Below are 17,616 nucleotides of genomic sequence, written 5' to 3' on the forward strand. Positions count from 1 at the left end.
ATTTAAACACCCTGCTTTTCTATAGGTCTCCCACCAACTAATTCAACAGCTGCTTGTGGGGGCATATTGACATGATGGACTCATTTTAGGAGGAGTCTAAATGCTTCCAAATACCCTTTATGTACTTTCTAGAATAACTGACCATAGAAAAAGAGCATCTTGTAGTTCTAAGTCAAGGAAATGAATGATGTGAATACTACTTGAGTAAATCATGATGTTGTTTTGTCTCTCATCCCTCTGTTCAATGAAGCTACATCTGTCAGGATAACCTCTGCAAAAAATTGGTTGCTAATTTTAAGGTGATCAAACATCATTTAATCTATTCAAGCTACCACACAGTGCCTGCCTCGGTGGGCCAGGTATTCACTGTATTCTATCTCCTATTTTCAGAGGTGACCATACTAATTATTTAAAAGCGAACTCTTTAGGAGTATGAGGACAATTGGAGTCATATTTCCAGTGGGGCCTACAAGTCAAGCCTGTGCAGCATCACACTCTCCTTCAGCTCGCCTAAGCACTCAGAGCTTAGGGGACTCTAACCTACGGAACTCTAACCAACAGTACGTCCTAGTCTCCAATGCCAATATCAGCTCCCTTTAGGAGAAGAGCCAACTTGACCATCACCACCAGAACAGAAACCCTGCAATGGGCACTACCATGTGCATGATTTTATTCAGTCCTCTACTCACCTTACCAAGGAGGTCAACTTTCTCTCATTTTCCTGAGAGGTGAAGTCATTTGCTGGGGTCATGTAGCCAGCAAGGGGCTGAGGCAAGCCTGGAAGCCAGCTCACAGTCAATGCTTTTCCCACTCTACCTGGAAGAGTAAGTCATCACCCTGAGATGCAGAGTTGTTGGTTCCCATTGCAAGGGCCTGCTGAGCGAAACCATTGACATGAGATCCAGCAATTGTTGGATAGGTTTTTCTCCACCCTGATGCCAAATCAGATGTATCTTTGACAGGACACTCAAGCATTAAGGGCATCACCAAACAATATTAGTACTTGTTACCAAATATCATTCCTATATGTGACTCCCTCTATGACAGTGGTCGGCAAACTCATTAGTCAACAGAGCCAAATATCAACAGTACAACGATTGAAACTTCTTTTGAGAGCCAAATTTTTTAAACTTAAACTATATAGGTAGGTACATGGTTATTAACTTAATTAGGGTACTCCTAAGGCTTAGGAAGAGCTACACTCAAGGGGCCAAAGAGCCGCATGTGGCTCGCAAGCCACAGTTTGCCGACCACGGCTCTATGAGACAAGCAAATATGCAAAAACCCATGCATTGCTACTCTCGAAAAATGTCACCAGTGAAATCCAGTCAATGTTGTTTTCTTCTCCAGTTTTGGCCAATTAGCTGTTTCTGATTCTGCCAGCTCTTTACATGGACAGAAAGCAGGCCTTGAGTTTAGGGCTAGCCTTTGAAAGTGCCTTCAAATCCAGGAACAGGGCTGCAACCTGGAGCACTGTGCTCTGAAGCTGTAGATGTTTTATTGTTACTGATGCCTAGACGACAGCGAATGTGGCAGGGTATTAGATTAGCAGCGGGCTTTGCTGATGGGGCCTTGCAAGCTGTGGCCGTGACCTGTAGAACTCCTTGTATTCTCCTTTGACAGCAATGATTCTCTGCAGCCCCTTCCCCACCATGTGTTCCCTCACCTTGCATTAAAACATGTCCCGACGAGTCTGGCTTGTCCACGGGACATGGAGCCCCTCAAAAGCAGATATATTGCTCATTATTTTGGATCGCCTAGGGGTCTGGCAACTGTGCCTGGCACAGGCTGATGCTCCCTTCCCCTCCCCGCTCTTATTTTGGTTTATATCCTCTGAAAGTTCTCGTCTGAATTCTTTAAATATCCTTGCTTCAAGTATCCACCCCGCTTTACAACAGCAATTTACCACTTTGATTCCTCGCTCCACTTTGCTTCTCCTGTTGATTTATGTTCCCTTAAATTTCTGGGGCAAGTCAGAGAGGTGGAGAAGAGACACTGCAGACGTTGGAGTCACTAGCCAGCTATGTGGCAAGGGGCGTATTTAATCGCTATGAGCTTATGAGGCTCTCGTTTCTAAGGGGAGAGTTGCGTTGGGGAGAAGGGAGGGAAGGGAAAGGGGAAGGAAGGAAAAGAAGAGAAGGGAAGGAAAGAAAGGAAAAAAGAAAGCAACACTGTCAGCCTTGTGTGGTCATTGTAGGAATTTTAGAAACTGTTTTGTAAGCTCTTGGCATTTAATTGTCATGCATTAGTTAGCAGCCATCTGTTTGTGTATTCCTGAGTCTAACTGTGCAGCCAAATAGACGATACATCACATATTGAAATAAGAGAAGATGTGTCTTTGATTTTTTTTTGTCACCATGATGGTATTTGTGGGTGAAAATTTTCCTTCTGCTTTAATCTCATTGGAATTTTTATTTATAAAGTGAATCATGTTACACTTAGTTCTTACTGGTATTAGGATCAACCTTGGCAGATGCCTAATATTAGCAAGCAGCAATTTCAGGTCATCAGATGAATACTCACGTAAAGGGGGACAACTCCTTAAACCCCTGTCACCCACCAGGCCGCCAGTGCTAATACACTGTGATGTAACCATCTGTATCTTAGTTTCTGCGTATAGCTTTTTAATGTGAATTTTATTGGCCCTTCTCCCTTTTTTCTTCCATCAAGCAAATATTAGTGAGGAATAATTAATAAGCAGACTTAAACATCTTCTAACCAAATAACAGGCCCTCAAACATTTTCAAAGAGAATTATATCGAGTTTGGGCAAAATGATCAATTATTGCCCAGCATTCAGAGTGCAGTGAGGGCAAAAAATACTGTAGAGTTTGTAGGAAGCTTAGATGTCTAATTGTGCATTGTAGGCGCTGGCATGAAGGTAGCAGAAAAAAATCTTATGATAGTATAAGATCAGAATTGAATGTCTAGAGTTATTTAATAAAGGTAATATGATTGGAAACCATCATTACTAAAAAGCATTCATTACTGAGTTAATCAATATGTGGTTCTGGTGAGATAATACAATTGTCAGAACTCAACATACTTCCAGAACAGCGGTTCTCAACCTGTGGGTCACGACCCCTTTGGCGGTCGAACAACCCTTTCACAGGGGTCGCCTAAGACCATCCTGCAGATCAGATATTTACATGATGATTCATAACAGTAGCAACATGACAGTTATGAAGTAGCAACGAAAATCATTTTATGGTTGGGTCACAACATGAGGAACTGTATTAAAGGGCCAGAAGGTTGAGAACCGCTGTTCCAGAAGGTTTAGGGTGGGGTGGAGATACTAAAAAGACTGATTAAAGTCTCAGTGGTAGCCATGAAGGTGGTGAAGGGCTATTACCATGCAGCGAACACTTACACCCACCATGTGGAGACCAGCAGGCACTTTTCCTCCACCCTCACCACTATGAGGCATATTATTACCCCCATATTTCCCAAAGGAGAAATTGAGCCCTAAAGAAGTCAATAAACCCGACCAGAGTCCAGATTTATTGGCAGAGGCTGAGCCGGGCTTTCAACTCATTTCTGGCTCTAGAAGTCTTTTTGACTAAATTAGGTCACAGAATAGTGACCTAATCATGTTGTCCCTCAAATCACCATAAATGCTGTGGTAGGCACCTATAAGATGGTCCCCAAGAGTCCCTATCTTCTCAAATTCGTGATTTGGCATTTACCTCCCCTTAAGTAACTTGTTCCTAACTAAGAGAATATGGCAATGTTGAGAGGAGCCGCTCCCTGGATGGGTTAAAAAATATTGTGATCTTCATCTTGCTTGCAGGCTCTCTTCCTGGCTGGCTTTGAGGAGGCAAGCTGGAATGTGGGAGAGGCCTGCATGGCGAGGAACTGAGGGCGGCCTCTGGCTGCCAACCAGAAAGGAAATAAAGCCCTCAGTCCAGCAGCCCTCAAGGACCTGAATCTTGTGAAAAACCACACAAGTGAGCTTGGAAGCGTATTCCTCCCCGGTCTCTATATGAGATACCACCTCAGTGGACACCTTGATCACAGCCTTGTGAGGCCCTCAGTGGAGGACCCAGATGAGCCGTGCCTGGGCTCCTAACCCACAAAACCGTGAGATAATAAGTGTGTGTTGCTTTAAGCCTCTGAGTTTGGGGCAATTTGTTAGGCAGCACTGGATCCCAAATACAAGGATCTCACAGAAAGGCCCAATAAAACCAACTGGCTTCCCACCTGTAGCCACAAGGGTGAGACCCACAGAAGACAATGATGCTAGTTTTCAAAGTGACAGATACCCCAACTCCCAGACTATATAGCACCCAGATAAGGGGTGAAACCAATCCAGTGAGCACATTGTCCCCTGGGCCTAACACATTGGCTTAACTTCTGTGTCAAAAGCATAAAACAGAAAAGGGTGCAACCACTAGGCAGAAACACAGTGAACTAATACACAGATGCAATGAATTAATAGAAGTGAACAAAGAACAAGGACATACTGAGTAACAGAAGTTTTAGAAACCGCTTGATTTAACCAGGCTGGAGTTAGAGAGAATTCCAACCTAAATTGAGGTTTTAAACTGGGGGATGGCTGAGTCAGTCCCTTGGGAATCATTTGGTATCCTGGCTGCTTAGGCTAGCTCTGTCGGGCTTAGCTTCATCATCAGGGAATAGTCCTCTGGATTAGAACGTTTCCAGCTTTTAGAGAGCTTTTATTTTGTAATAAATGGAGAGTCAAGACAAATTCAAAAAATTTCTGGCCCAATTACATTTAGTAATAGGAGAAATTATGTTATTTCCCTTGGCTTTTAAAATTAGTCAGAGCTCACTTGGAATTTGAAAAATTCCCCCTTTTTGTTTGATTTTGTTTCCCTCTTCATTTACAGATTGGCCTTTATGTTCAACATCAGTTCCTTTCTACAAATATTAAAAGTGACAATTTATGTTTGACGATTTCCATACTAATGGGTAACCGCAGCTCTAAACTTTATTAACCCAGTGCAGAAATTTATAACTTTCTGTTCTGAGGTCGACACTTATTCATTATACTAAGTTACGTCCCTTCCACACCGTTTCTTAGTACTGAGACATAGCCTTTGAGGTTAAGTAGCCCTGAGTTTGAAACCTGGACCATTCACTTACTAACCAAGTGGCCTTAATCTCCATGACCCTCAGTTTTATAATCTGTAAATGGGGAGAAGTATAAAGTCCTTGAGATGGAGATTTCCATATAAATTAAATGACATAATGTAAGTAAAATATTATGCTTGGTACATAATAAGTAGCTGTTACTGTACTTTAAAGATTTTCTCTTTGTCTTTGGTTTTCTGCAGTTTGAATATGATATGGCTAGGTAGAGACTTTTGATATTTATCCTGCTTTGTGTCTATGAACTTCCTGGATTTATGGTTTGGTTTCTGTAATTAATTTAGGAAAATTCTCGGCCATTGTTACTTTAATTATTTTTTTCTGCTTCTCTCTCTTTTTTTTCTTCTGGTATTCCCACTGTATGCATATTATACCTTTTGTAATCATCTTACAGTCCATTTAAATTGTTATTTAAAGATCTGGGAAGCAATGCATAAGAAATGTCAGGACAAAGCAATATAAAATATGACAGAGTTGAAGTACAGTAAGGGCTAAAGTACTGAGTGGATTCAGCCAAGAAGAGGTCAACAGTGACATTTTGGGGGGCAGTTTTGACAGAGCATTGAGGGGGGAAGTCAGGCTACAGTGGAACAGACAATTCTCTTTTATCTGTAGGCAACTAAACTTGAGTGGCCACACAAAAAAGAATATATTGGCTCATTACATACAGGTAGTTGCAGTCTGCTGGTTGTTAGGTTGCCATATCTTTAAGACACATGGGTAAGAGGGGTGACATCAAGAAACTAAGTAATTTAAGCCATAGCCCTGAAGCAAAAAGATTGACAAACTAAAAAAAATACTCGTTTGACCCTATCCAAAAAAATCATTCATCATCTTTTTTAAACCCCCCCCCCCGCCCAATTTCAATCATGCCAATCACCTACCAGATTGGAAACTAGATAAACACCAGCACCATAAAACACTCCTTTCTAAGCATCTCTATGAGGGATCAAATAATGATGGGGGATGCGTGTCTCCATCAGCACCGGGGTCATTCCAGTCCTGCTCTGCCTGGCCCAGAGCGGGGAGGACGCCCGAGACTGGATTTTATGTTCTTTTCAGAGTGTGTGGCATAGAACATAGGCCTCCCAGCCACCAGCCTGACTTGCCCAAAGAGAAGTTGTGTGGGAAGTGTCCCTAAGTCCCCACTGAACCAGGGTGGAGAATGAATGGCAAGCCAGGCCACTTAGAATTGAACGTTCCCCCACGATGACCTGGCAAGCCAGTCCCCCTGCACGTCTCCCTTTCACTGTATGATTTCAGCAAGAAGGTTGTCCTTCTAACCTGAAGGCCTGGAAACATTTTCAAACCTGAATTGGCCTATTCCTCGAGACTAGTAATGAACCTACTGGGATCACATCCATCTGTAGGGTTCCCCCAGCACTGAAGACATATTTCATCCTATAATTGAAAAATAGATTTGATTTCTATTCCATTGTGTCAGAGCTTACACTTCGGTCTCTCAGTGGAGCGGTCTAGGCAACAGGGAGATGGTCTAGTTTTGGAAAAAGATACTCTATAGACACCTGTGAGGAACACTGCGGAAGTGGAGCTAGAGTGATGTTTGAAAAGGGATTCTGATGCCTCTTTGTAGATTCTGGGGTGGGACTGAGGGCCGTGAGGCATGGAGAGCCCAGATGAGCGGCCTCCTATCCTGGACTAGCATTTCCTGAGTCCTACTATGTGTCAGGCACTTAACATGAGTTCACTGAATCCCCTCAGTATCCCTGAGACTGGGTATCTATTTGAAAGAAAAGTAAAGACAATCCAGGAAGATGGCCAGCATAGCTGGCATAGAAATGACTGAATGGTGATTGGAAGTTGAACCCAAGTCTGTCTCACTCTGAGACTACATTCTTTGCTGTGCTCCACACGAAACCTGGCTCACTGTCTCTACACAGATGCCTGTTGTCTTATGGGTTGAATATTTCAAAATGTGACGCTTCTGCCAGAATGCAAACAAAATAATTCAAGATTTCATGCTATTGACTCAGGCAGTGACACTTAGGACATTTTCCTATTGAGTTTCCGTTGTGAACTTTCAGCATTCTTTTTCTTATTTTTTCTCAGGGAATGCCTAGAAACCACATGCCTTGTCAGGGCTACCTTAGGAAATCCAAGTGACAAGGGGAAGCCCTCACATACCAGCAAAGCCTGGGTGAGTATCCCTCTAGTGCAGAAGTGGACAAACCTTCTCTCTAAAGGGCCCGATAGTCGATGTTTTAGGCCCGTGGTTTGCCGACCACTGTTTTAGGCGTTATGAGTCAGGTGGTCTCTGTCCCAACTACTCATGGTGCGGTGGAAGCCCCAAAGCTGCCACGGACAATCCATAAGTGAAGGGTGTGGCTGTGTGCCAGTCCAACCACTTATGGAGACAAGTTTGAATTTTATATAGTGTTCACTTGTCACAAAATATTACTCTTATTTTGAATTTTTTGAATTAAAAATGTACAAAGCATCCTTAGCTCCTGGGCTGTACAAAAGCAGACGGTCAGTTGCTGGGCTACCTGGTAATCTCATACGTATAACTTTTTAAAATGCCCTTTGGGCATATTTCAAAATAAGCATTTTTAACACGATCACAAAAACACCTGATACTGGATGATGCCACGGTAAAGGCCCTTTAACATTTTCCTGCCATCACACATGTTCATTGGACAGGACCAGGAGCTCCAGACTAGGGACCTTAACTGACCCCAAAGGGTGACAAGTCACATCATGGTCAGTGAGGACGAAGCCAACACAAGAAATCACTTCTTCTGTCTCACCAGTTGATGCTCTCATCCTCTCACACGGCACCGGTAAAATTACAGATGGAAACAGAGAAAGACAGGGTGTTTCTCATCACGAAAGAAGGGACATCATTTACGGGACTCTTAGGGACGTTCTGAGCTCACATCCAACCACCTGTCCTGTGCCACAGCTTCCCTCCATGGGGGCTGTGTGGCTGCTCCGCTCATAACTTGAACGGCCTTATGGCACTGGCAAGCGATCAGGGACAGCCAAGTGCAAACATGCAAACAATGTTTAATAATTCTCCCGGGTGTGTATGGGAACCAGAAACTCCAAAGCTCTGCGAGGACAGCAAACAAACCCTTTTCATCAGGCCTCCAGGGGCTGTGCACCTGTATTGTTAACAAGTTGATTATACTGACGAAGGAGGGTTGAACCAGTTTTGATAAGTTACATCTCCTCAAATCGAAAGCCTTACCAGACAAGTTCTGAGGTCCTGAACAGCCCAAAGAAGAACTTATTGCAAGTCTAAAGGGTGTCCCAAAATTCACGCAAGAAGTAATTTTGATAGAAAACACAGGTTTATAATAAAAATTGTAAATTTTTTATTGATTCATAAAGTATCCAGTATAGGGTTATGTATGGAATAGCACATCAGGTCAATGGCCTCCACGGCTTTGCTGGCACATACGCAAAGCCGCGGTGTTCATTGGTCTTCATTGTCCCTGCTCCTGGGCCATAATTGGTACTTGGTAATGCTTATCAAATTGAAGGGATTGAAATTAAAGGGCAACAGATATTAGAATCTGATTCAATAAACCAAGTAAAATTAGGCTTTTATTTGTTGTTGTTGTTGTTGTTAATGCTCATGCAAAATTCAAATATTGCATGAATTTTGGGACACCCCTTACATTAGCCTGGGCCAGTGGTCGGCAAACTGCGGCCCCTTGAGTGTGGCTCTTCCACAAAATGCCACGTGCGGGTGCCCATGTACAGTGTGATTGAAACTTCGTGGCCACACTCAAGGGGCCAAAGAGCTGCATGTGGCTTGCGAGCCGCGGTTTGCCGACCACGGGCCTGGACCATTGCTTTTCAGTCCCCTGGCACTGGACTTCCCAGCCCCTTTCACTCTCTCCTCAGAATCTCAGAGGCACTGCAACAGGGCATCCGCATCTGAAAACGCTTCCATTCCAAATAGGCTCTGAGGCCCAGCAGCAGCAGCACCGGCAACACTTGTTAGAAATGCAGACTCCCAGGCCCGAGACCAGGAGAATCCGAATCTGTGCAGGTGGGACCCAGCCATCTGCTTCCTCGCTATCTCTTACCCGGAGATTCTGAAGCTCACTCAAGCTTGAGCAATGTCCTCAACCTCTTCAGAACTATTTCAGGTAGATCATGGACATGGAAACCAAGCTTGCAAATAAGTTGCAAAAGAACAGCCCACAAAACAGGTTCAGTCCTTTTCTGTCAATTACACAGTCTTTCTGAGGTCAATATTGATATAAGCATAAGCCAGAGTTGTTATTTCTGACATCCACCAGATCATAGCTTCTTCGCACTTGCTATATTTAAGTTATGTTTCTAATGAAAATGTTGAGTTTGTGCTCCTACTTAGCACCTATTTAAAATTCTTTATCAAACTGTAATTTCCTTGAGGGCAGGAGACGTGTGTCTCCATAGGCTAATAAAGAGGTACCTAATAAATGGTGGTTGAACAAGCAAATGGCCTGTGTTTTATATTATAGTTGCTTCGTCCTCTCTTAAACTGTGCATGTTGCGGTTGCACGAGATGCTGAATTCTCGGCAATATTCTGACTATCCTTAAGTACCCAGCAGCTTTCCCCGAACACAGCAAGTTCATAAAAGTCATTGAATGAACAGTGAACAATAACAACCCACTAAATTGCATCTTTGATGCTACTGTATAGACTCCAAATAATTTTACTATGAACACTACTCCCATGTGCATGTGGGAAAAACTAATTTCATATGTGCCACTTCGAAGACTGTTTAACAAACATCATTACCGACACAATGGAACTGGAGAGCATGCTCGGAGAGGCTGTGGCTCAACAAAGGTAGCTATGACAATGGTACCTGCTTTCAGAAGCGGCCCTCATGGCACAATAAAGGAGAAAGGAGACAATGGGTATCCGGCCAGTGAGCTAGCAAGACCAGCGTCTATTTCTACCACCATTTTTCTAGGAAAAAACCAAATTATGGTCTCACCAGAGGATCCAAAGTCTAGCGTTCAGATAGGGCTGTCTCAAGCCCTTTGATGTGGAGCTCTTAGGTTTTCCTGCCTTGTTGGTTATTCTGTAAGATTGAGAATAATTGACAAGTGCACAGCAAGGTGTGATGACAAATAAGCACTCTTCAAGGATCAGGTGTGTTTGAAGGTAAAAAATCTTTCCTCAAGGATCTAAGTTATCTTAGCAAGGAAGATCTGTGCTCTTTAATCTTCATATAGCTCATTTGAAGGACAGGAAATCGTAAGTGCTGTCCTCAGTGGTCTTTGTTATAAGACACGACAGGAATAGTTTTGTAATCTACCTTGCAGGAAAACAAGCAAATAAATCATTCATCTGTGCCTCGGAATCTAAGAGGAGGATAAGTAAAATGAAGTGTTTCTGGTAAGTAGACTTCAGCAATGAAATACTTTGAAAAACTTACAATTAATAATCTCAGGATGACTTCCACTTGGTTTTCTTTTCCATCAAAAGAACATTTCCTTCCACACACACACACACCAAAAACAAAAAAAAAAAGAACACGTCCTTGAGAGTGACAGGAAGAGATGGCAGCAGATGTTCATTTCTTTCATTCAGTATTGCTGCTATTTTTGCATATTTATAGAAATAGAACTTTGTTGTCGATTAGGGTTTCTGCCCTCTTGAAACGTGTCTTCAGGACATGTGTATTTTTAAAAGGACTAACATGTTTCTGATCCAAGAAGAAATACAAAACCAGTCTGGGTAAAACAGCATCTTCCAAACAAATTTTAACTTTGTACTTAATTTGTTCAAGCATTTCACAGAGAATTTGTCTCCAGGCAGAATTCTTAAAAGCTAGTTTTGAGCCACCATACGTTACAATTGCTTGCAATTGCTGAATATTTTAGTAGCGTTCGTTCAAATTGATTTGAGCAATGTTTTCTATGCGAAGCTTTAGGGCGATCTAGTCTCAGAAAGATTCTTTAAGGTATTCCAGGAAAGCTGTCCATTGCGAAATGAGTGGACAGGGTGATAGGGAATGAATGTCCACCTTCAACTCTGGCAGGTCACTGTCTCGACATGCTGTTAACAAAGGGATCCTAAGTCCTGCCTAAGCCCACAGACCTCCGAAGGAAGTCTAAACAATTCTGAGTGATTTGGAGTAAAAGCAGTATTAAGCAACAAATTCAAAAGCTTTTTAGTGGGTACCTTCTTCCCCAAAGGCACTGTGTTTTGTATGATTTGTCCTTCAGAGTGACAGTTCCGTAGCTCACGTTTATCAAATATTAGACCACCACTCTCAAGGAACTTAGTGGGATGATACTGGCCAGCATTTGTTGAGCACATACTCTGTGCAGAATACGACGCATACAGCTTCTAATTCAGTCTTATCCGATGACTCTGGCGGGCGTGTGGGAAAAGAAATGAAGGTCAGGGACTTAAGTGTTAAGAGCAGGAAACCCAGCTGGTGAGTGGCATGGCAGAAATTCTAATTTAGGTTTGCATAGCTCAAAAGTTTGTTCTCCTAATGCCTATACCATTTGTCCCTCCTTAAAAATCATTAAACAGCTAGTGATGGTGGAAAACATAGGGTTGTGAAATCAAACTGAGTTCTTTTCTACATCTTTCCTTAGCTGGGATGGGAAGCAACACCACACACACACACACACACACACACACACACACACACACTAGTTTTATTTGGGTTTATTTTATGGGGAAACAATATCATGTGAGCGTGTCTGTGTGTGTGTGTGTGTGTGTGTGAGAGAGAGAGAGAGAGAGAGAGAGAGAGAGAGAGAGAGAGAGAGACTATATAGAAAAAGTTCCAAGACCATTCATCTACTCTTTTCAACTAATTAAATGAAATGAATTTGAACTGTAATTTATCTCCCTTACTCACATTTTCTCCATTTGTGACATACAGAACACTGCATTCTTTTTTTAAACACTACATTGTAGCTGTTACTCCATGCAATGGTCTCAAATTTCTCCATCCCATATTTTTCTCTTCCCAGTCACGAGGCACTGGGTGTGCTGCCCTCACCCCCATAATTGCTTCCCTTTGGTGCACACTCATTTCCTTATTTGGAACCCAGAGAGAGCAAGAAACAAATAGATGTTATGTGGGAAGAAATCATTATAGCCTAACATTTCCACGTTTGTTTTGTCTGGTCTCTTGGAGTTCTCATTTAGTCCTTGTCTTAATTTTTTGGCAAGTTTCAGGAATTCTCATAATCTTCAAATTATCATCTTCCAACATTCTTCCCTTGGGAAGTCCATGGAAGCCTCCTACCTCCATGCAATCCTAGGATCTGAGTAAGAGCCATCATTTATGGAATATCATGAGAGTCCCCTTCCGGACGGCCTAGATCAGTGATGGTGAACCTATGACACGCGTGTCAGAGGTGACACGCGAACTCATTTTTTGGTTGACTTTTCTTTGTTAAATGGCATTTAAATATATAAAATAAATATAAAAATATAAGTCTTTGTTTTACTATGGTTGCAAATATCAAAAAATTTCTATATGTGACACGGCACCAGAGTTAAGTTAGGGTTTTTCAAAATGCTGACACGCCGAGCTCAAAACGTTCGCCATCACTGGGCTAGATGGTAACAGTCTGCAAGTGAGAGGACACAGTATGTATAGCCATGTCCGCCCAAGCCTTTCTAATCAGCGGGCTAAGAAGGACCATTCCACTCTTCATCATGCCTTTTGCCCATCTTTTCTCATATCTGGGATCATAATTGATGGGTTTGTTTCTCCCAAAGGTAGAGCCCGTGTTTCGTGGCTCTTATTTTCTTGAGCAGTGCCAATGGCTTCAGACCTTTAGTGCCGTAAAAGTAAGATAAACGTGCCCACCAAGAGGCTCTGAAATACAGCCAGTGCCTTGGAATTAAAGTGATAATCCTTGCTGCCCTGCGCTTATCTACATGAGCATGCATGCAGCCTGGAGGGCACATAGATTGCACTTGCCAGGGCAGTGGTTCTCAACCTTCTGGCCCTTTAAATACAGTTCCTCATGTTGTGACTCAACCATAACATTATTTTTGTTGCTACTTCATATCTGTCATGTTGCTACTGTTATGAATCGTCATGTAAATATCTGATATGCAGCATGGTCTTAGGTGACCCCTGTGAAAGGGTCGTTCGACTGCCAAAGGGGTCTCGACCCACAGGTTGAGAACCGCTGTGCCAGGGTAAGAGAAATATGTAGGGAAGGAAACAGTGAACCCTTGCAGGGCAAACTGCACGAGGCAAACCACAAAGCTACGGTCAAGGAGCCATAACCAGCAGGTCGTCGGTCCCATATTCAGTAAATGGAACTGTGAGTTTCTTTGGACCTAATGTGCTAACCATGGAGCTACATTTCCCACAGCCCCCAAAGACAACAAACTCCGCAGCAGGTGAGGGGACTTGAGTCATAATGTCATCCTTGAGCAAGGTCACCAAAGCAGAAAACATGAACTTGGCCATTGGTGTGTACCTAAAGGGCCAATTATCGATGAAACAATTGTAAAGAGTGATCGTTTCAGGGAAACACTAAAAAAGTCTTTAAAAATAGTCAGTGGATTCCAGTGATTTACGTCGTAAGAAACAGAGCATTTTAAGCAACACATGGGCAATAAAAGCGAGCAGATGTTTGCATTCTAACCAGGGCACTAATGGAGGTGCTATGGCACTGTATCAAAGTAAAGTTTGCCATCTTCAGAATTGCCCACTGGAGTTGTAAACGCAGCTGCGGCACTTTGAGTCAACAACTGGGGAGTGTTCCTGGACCACTCTCGGTCTCATTCCTGCTGCAGGTAAGAATGAATAATTCACTGTGAACACACTGCATCACACTTGTTTCCTGAAATGGGCCTTGAAATGTGCGATTGAGTAGAAGATTCGAAATTGCCATAAAAACAATTCCTTGGGTTGCTGAATTCCAAACGTAAGTTATTAAGAGCAAAACAGTCAAAATAAATGAGCAAGTCTAAACCCACAAGAGATCGGATTTGGAATTTCGCGGGCAGGCTCTCAGCCCGCAGTTCCCGAGTCAAGCCCTGGGTACTTGGGCAAAGCTCGGCAGTGGAAATGAGTTCGTGCACTGCACCCTCTCCCTCCCTCTCCTCTTCAGAAATTCGAAGCATTTAATAAATATGAAGCGAGGCACTGCTGGCCAAAGAAATAACTCCTGGGAGTCTGGAAGACATTTGGAAGATGAACTCTTTAGGCCACCAAGCTATTGGTCACAGCCCTAGAAGCGCTGCTAACTCAGTCAGGAACAGCCAAGCTCCTCGGCACCACATAGCTGAGACCTTTCCCAGCAGGGGCATTTCCAAAGCACATGGCATTCCCACTACTGTTGCAGATAACGCTCATTACGGATCAGACTAGCGCTGCCACCTTCAGGGGCCAGTTTCACTGGGAGGAACCCCATGAGGACATGACTAGGCAGCCATTCTCTGGAACCCACTGCTTGGCTGGCCGTCTTCTCCTGTGGGCACCGTGGTCGGCAAATCGTGGCTCTCGAGCCACATGCGGCTCTCTGGCCCCTTGAGTGTGGCTCTTCCTAAGCCTTAGGAGTCCCCTAATGAAGTGAATAACCATGTACCTACCTATATAGTTTAAGTTTAAAAAATGTGGCTCTCAAAAGAAATTTCAATCGTTGTACTGTTGATATTTGGCTCTGTTGACTAATGAGTTTGCCGACCACTGGGCTAGCAGTGCCGCCTTCCCCTTACTTTTGCTCTCTCCTGGCTCTCTTCCACGTGCCCACCTTCGTTTCAGTGCTGCCTAATCCTCCTTTCCTCATGACCCCCAGGGAACAGTGTCTTCTCAGCCAGCCACCAACTCAAGCTCAATGGCCACTTTTGTCTCGTTTCATATTTCTTGATTTTTTTAAAATATATTTTTATTGATTTCAGAGAGGAAGGGAGAGAGAGAGAAACATCAATGATGAGAGAGAATCATTGATTGGCTGCCTCCTGCACGCCCCCCCACTGGGGATCAAGCCCGCAACCCAGGCATGTGCCCTTGACTGGAACTGAACCTGGGACCCTTCAGTCCGCAGGCCAACGCTCTATCCACTGAGCCACACCGGCTAGGGCTTTCTTGATTTTTTAATGTCACCTCCTCATTTCTTACTTTCTTCTGTATTTCCCTTTTTGTTCATTTGCTTTAAGTTTGAAAGCATTTACCCTGAAGTTCCATTCATTCTTTTTTTTTTTTTTTTATTGATTTTTTACAGAGAGGAAGGGAGAGGGATAGAGAGTTAGAAACATCGATGAGAGAGAAACATCGATCAGCTGCCTCCTGCACACTCCCTACTGGGGATGTGCCCGCAACCAAGGTACATGCCCTTGACCGGAATCGAACCTGGGACCCTTGAGTCCGCAGGCCGACGCTCTATCCACTGAGCCAAACCCGTCAGGGCTCCATTCATTCTTATCCTTTCTTTTGTGTCATCTCTTTCTTTCTCTCCCTCTCTCTCTCCCTCTCTCTTTCTCTGTCTCTCTCTCCCTCTCTTCCCCCTCCATTCTTCCCTTCTTCTCCTCCTTCCTTCCTCCTCTCCCTCGTTCCCCCCTATCTAGTCTCCAATATTTCCTAGCACTTTGTGGCTGCTGCTGCTTTTCTTGATCCTTTAGGCCTCCACCTGTTTGTCTGCCGAGCTGAGCCTTTGTTTAGTTATGGGGGTTGTGCTTGGCTGGGGAGCCGTGAATAGATGTTTCCGGCTTTGGGACCTCACTTCCTCTAACATATCCTGCTTCTCTATTTTTTCTTTTCTCTTTTCTTTTCCTTTCTCCCTTACCTTTTTGACTTCCACCTACCTTCTAAATCATTAGACTTGGTCTTTAAAGTACTGTGACATTTTCTTTTCTTATTCTTTCATCTGAATTTGAAAAAAATCAGTAAACAATGGCTACAACTTATTGTCCTTAAGAGAGAGAAACTTTCTAATGGGCACATACATTTCTATATATGTAATATACAGGTAAATGTACATAGATACATATAGTGTTGCTTTATCATTGATAGTGACTCTAGTCAACAAGCAGTAGATGTAATAATACATGGAAATATTCTACTGGAACTATATAAGCCCTGAGAAGGTCTAGGAAGTGGCAATAAAAATTAATTTTAAACTAAAAAATCAATCTATTTTGGCATATAACAATATACACATTTCATTGGAATCACTCGTATTATATATTTAGAGCTAAAGTTAACTTCGAGATTCCTGATCAACAGCAATGCATTATATACAAGACACACACACACACACACACACACACACACACACACACGCACACACACATCCCCCACTTTTATTTTCCCCACATAAGGCAGATCATTTATAAATAAACTTTGGATAATCTAAAACTCATATATTGACTTATGCTACCAAAATACAGCCTTGAGTAAGCAAAGAAACAAGTAAATCAAACGGACAAGTATATATAAAATAAGCTGTTTTAGAGATAACACGGGACATATTTTATTAACGAATTTATGACCTACAATCTGTTGGCAGAGGCCCGACTCCTCCTGATCCCAGTCTTTCTGAACAGGATAAACAGACCAGAAGGCCTGATGGTGGATAAAGCTCACATCTTTATCTTTGCAAGAGCTTTATTGGGGGGCCTGGAAACCGAAGTTCTCACCATTTTTCATTCATTGTAACGTTTGATGTGTTTTCTCTTTAGAGCGATCTTCACTCTGGCTCATTCTACCAGGTTCCTCTATTATCTTTGACCTGTGGGCAAATGATTTAATGGCAGGTAACTGCATTCATGGGCAAAGTGAACTCTTTCTCTGGTATGACACTGCCTAGCTCTGGCTTCCTTCTATTGCATTGTGATTCCTCAAACATCCAGAGCGGGAGCCATTACTATTGCACACGCTAATCGCAAGGTCCTATGGAATGCTCCTGCTTTGAACTTAGCAAAACTAAAGCCAAATGGGTCTTTATGAAGCGAAGTGGCCGCCCCTCTGGAAGATACAATTCAGATTTAGGATTGCCTTTTGAAACTCCTCTTCTATCTTGAAATGATTTGCACCAAAGTGGACCATGTAGAGAAAAAAATTATGAAGGCAGAGGAAAGGCGGTAGAAAGAAGCAGCTCTTAAATACATGCCTAAAACCTCTATTTCAGATAACGGCTTTCATTCCACTTCCTTCCCCACTCCTCCCACATACCCAAATCCCAGGCCGGGTGTACGTAGTAAAAGCTCAGCTTTCCAGATGGAGCCCCAAGTGCAGCCGAGTTATCTGCAAGTTCATACAAACGTTTCACAATCTTCCCCCCCGAACATGACACCCGGGAAGTGAGAAAATGCTATGCCTCCCACATGCTTTGATATATGAAAAGAAATGTTTCTTGGGGGGAAAAGAACTGAAGGGGGTTTTGATGACAAACGGAATATTCTTGATAATTCAGTGAGAGACAAGTGCGGCTCTAAAATGAAGAGACTTCACAGTGTGTGTCAAGAACAAAGGGAAAGAAACCGAAGAAGCAACAGAAGAATGGGGGTAGTGACCTGCATCCTGCAATTCCAGGACACCTGCA

The sequence above is a fragment of the Myotis lucifugus genome, unplaced genomic scaffold (assembly GCF_000147115.1).
Source record: "Myotis lucifugus unplaced genomic scaffold, Myoluc2.0 scaffold_551, whole genome shotgun sequence".
NCBI classification, from domain to species: Eukaryota; Metazoa; Chordata; class Mammalia; order Chiroptera; family Vespertilionidae; genus Myotis; species Myotis lucifugus.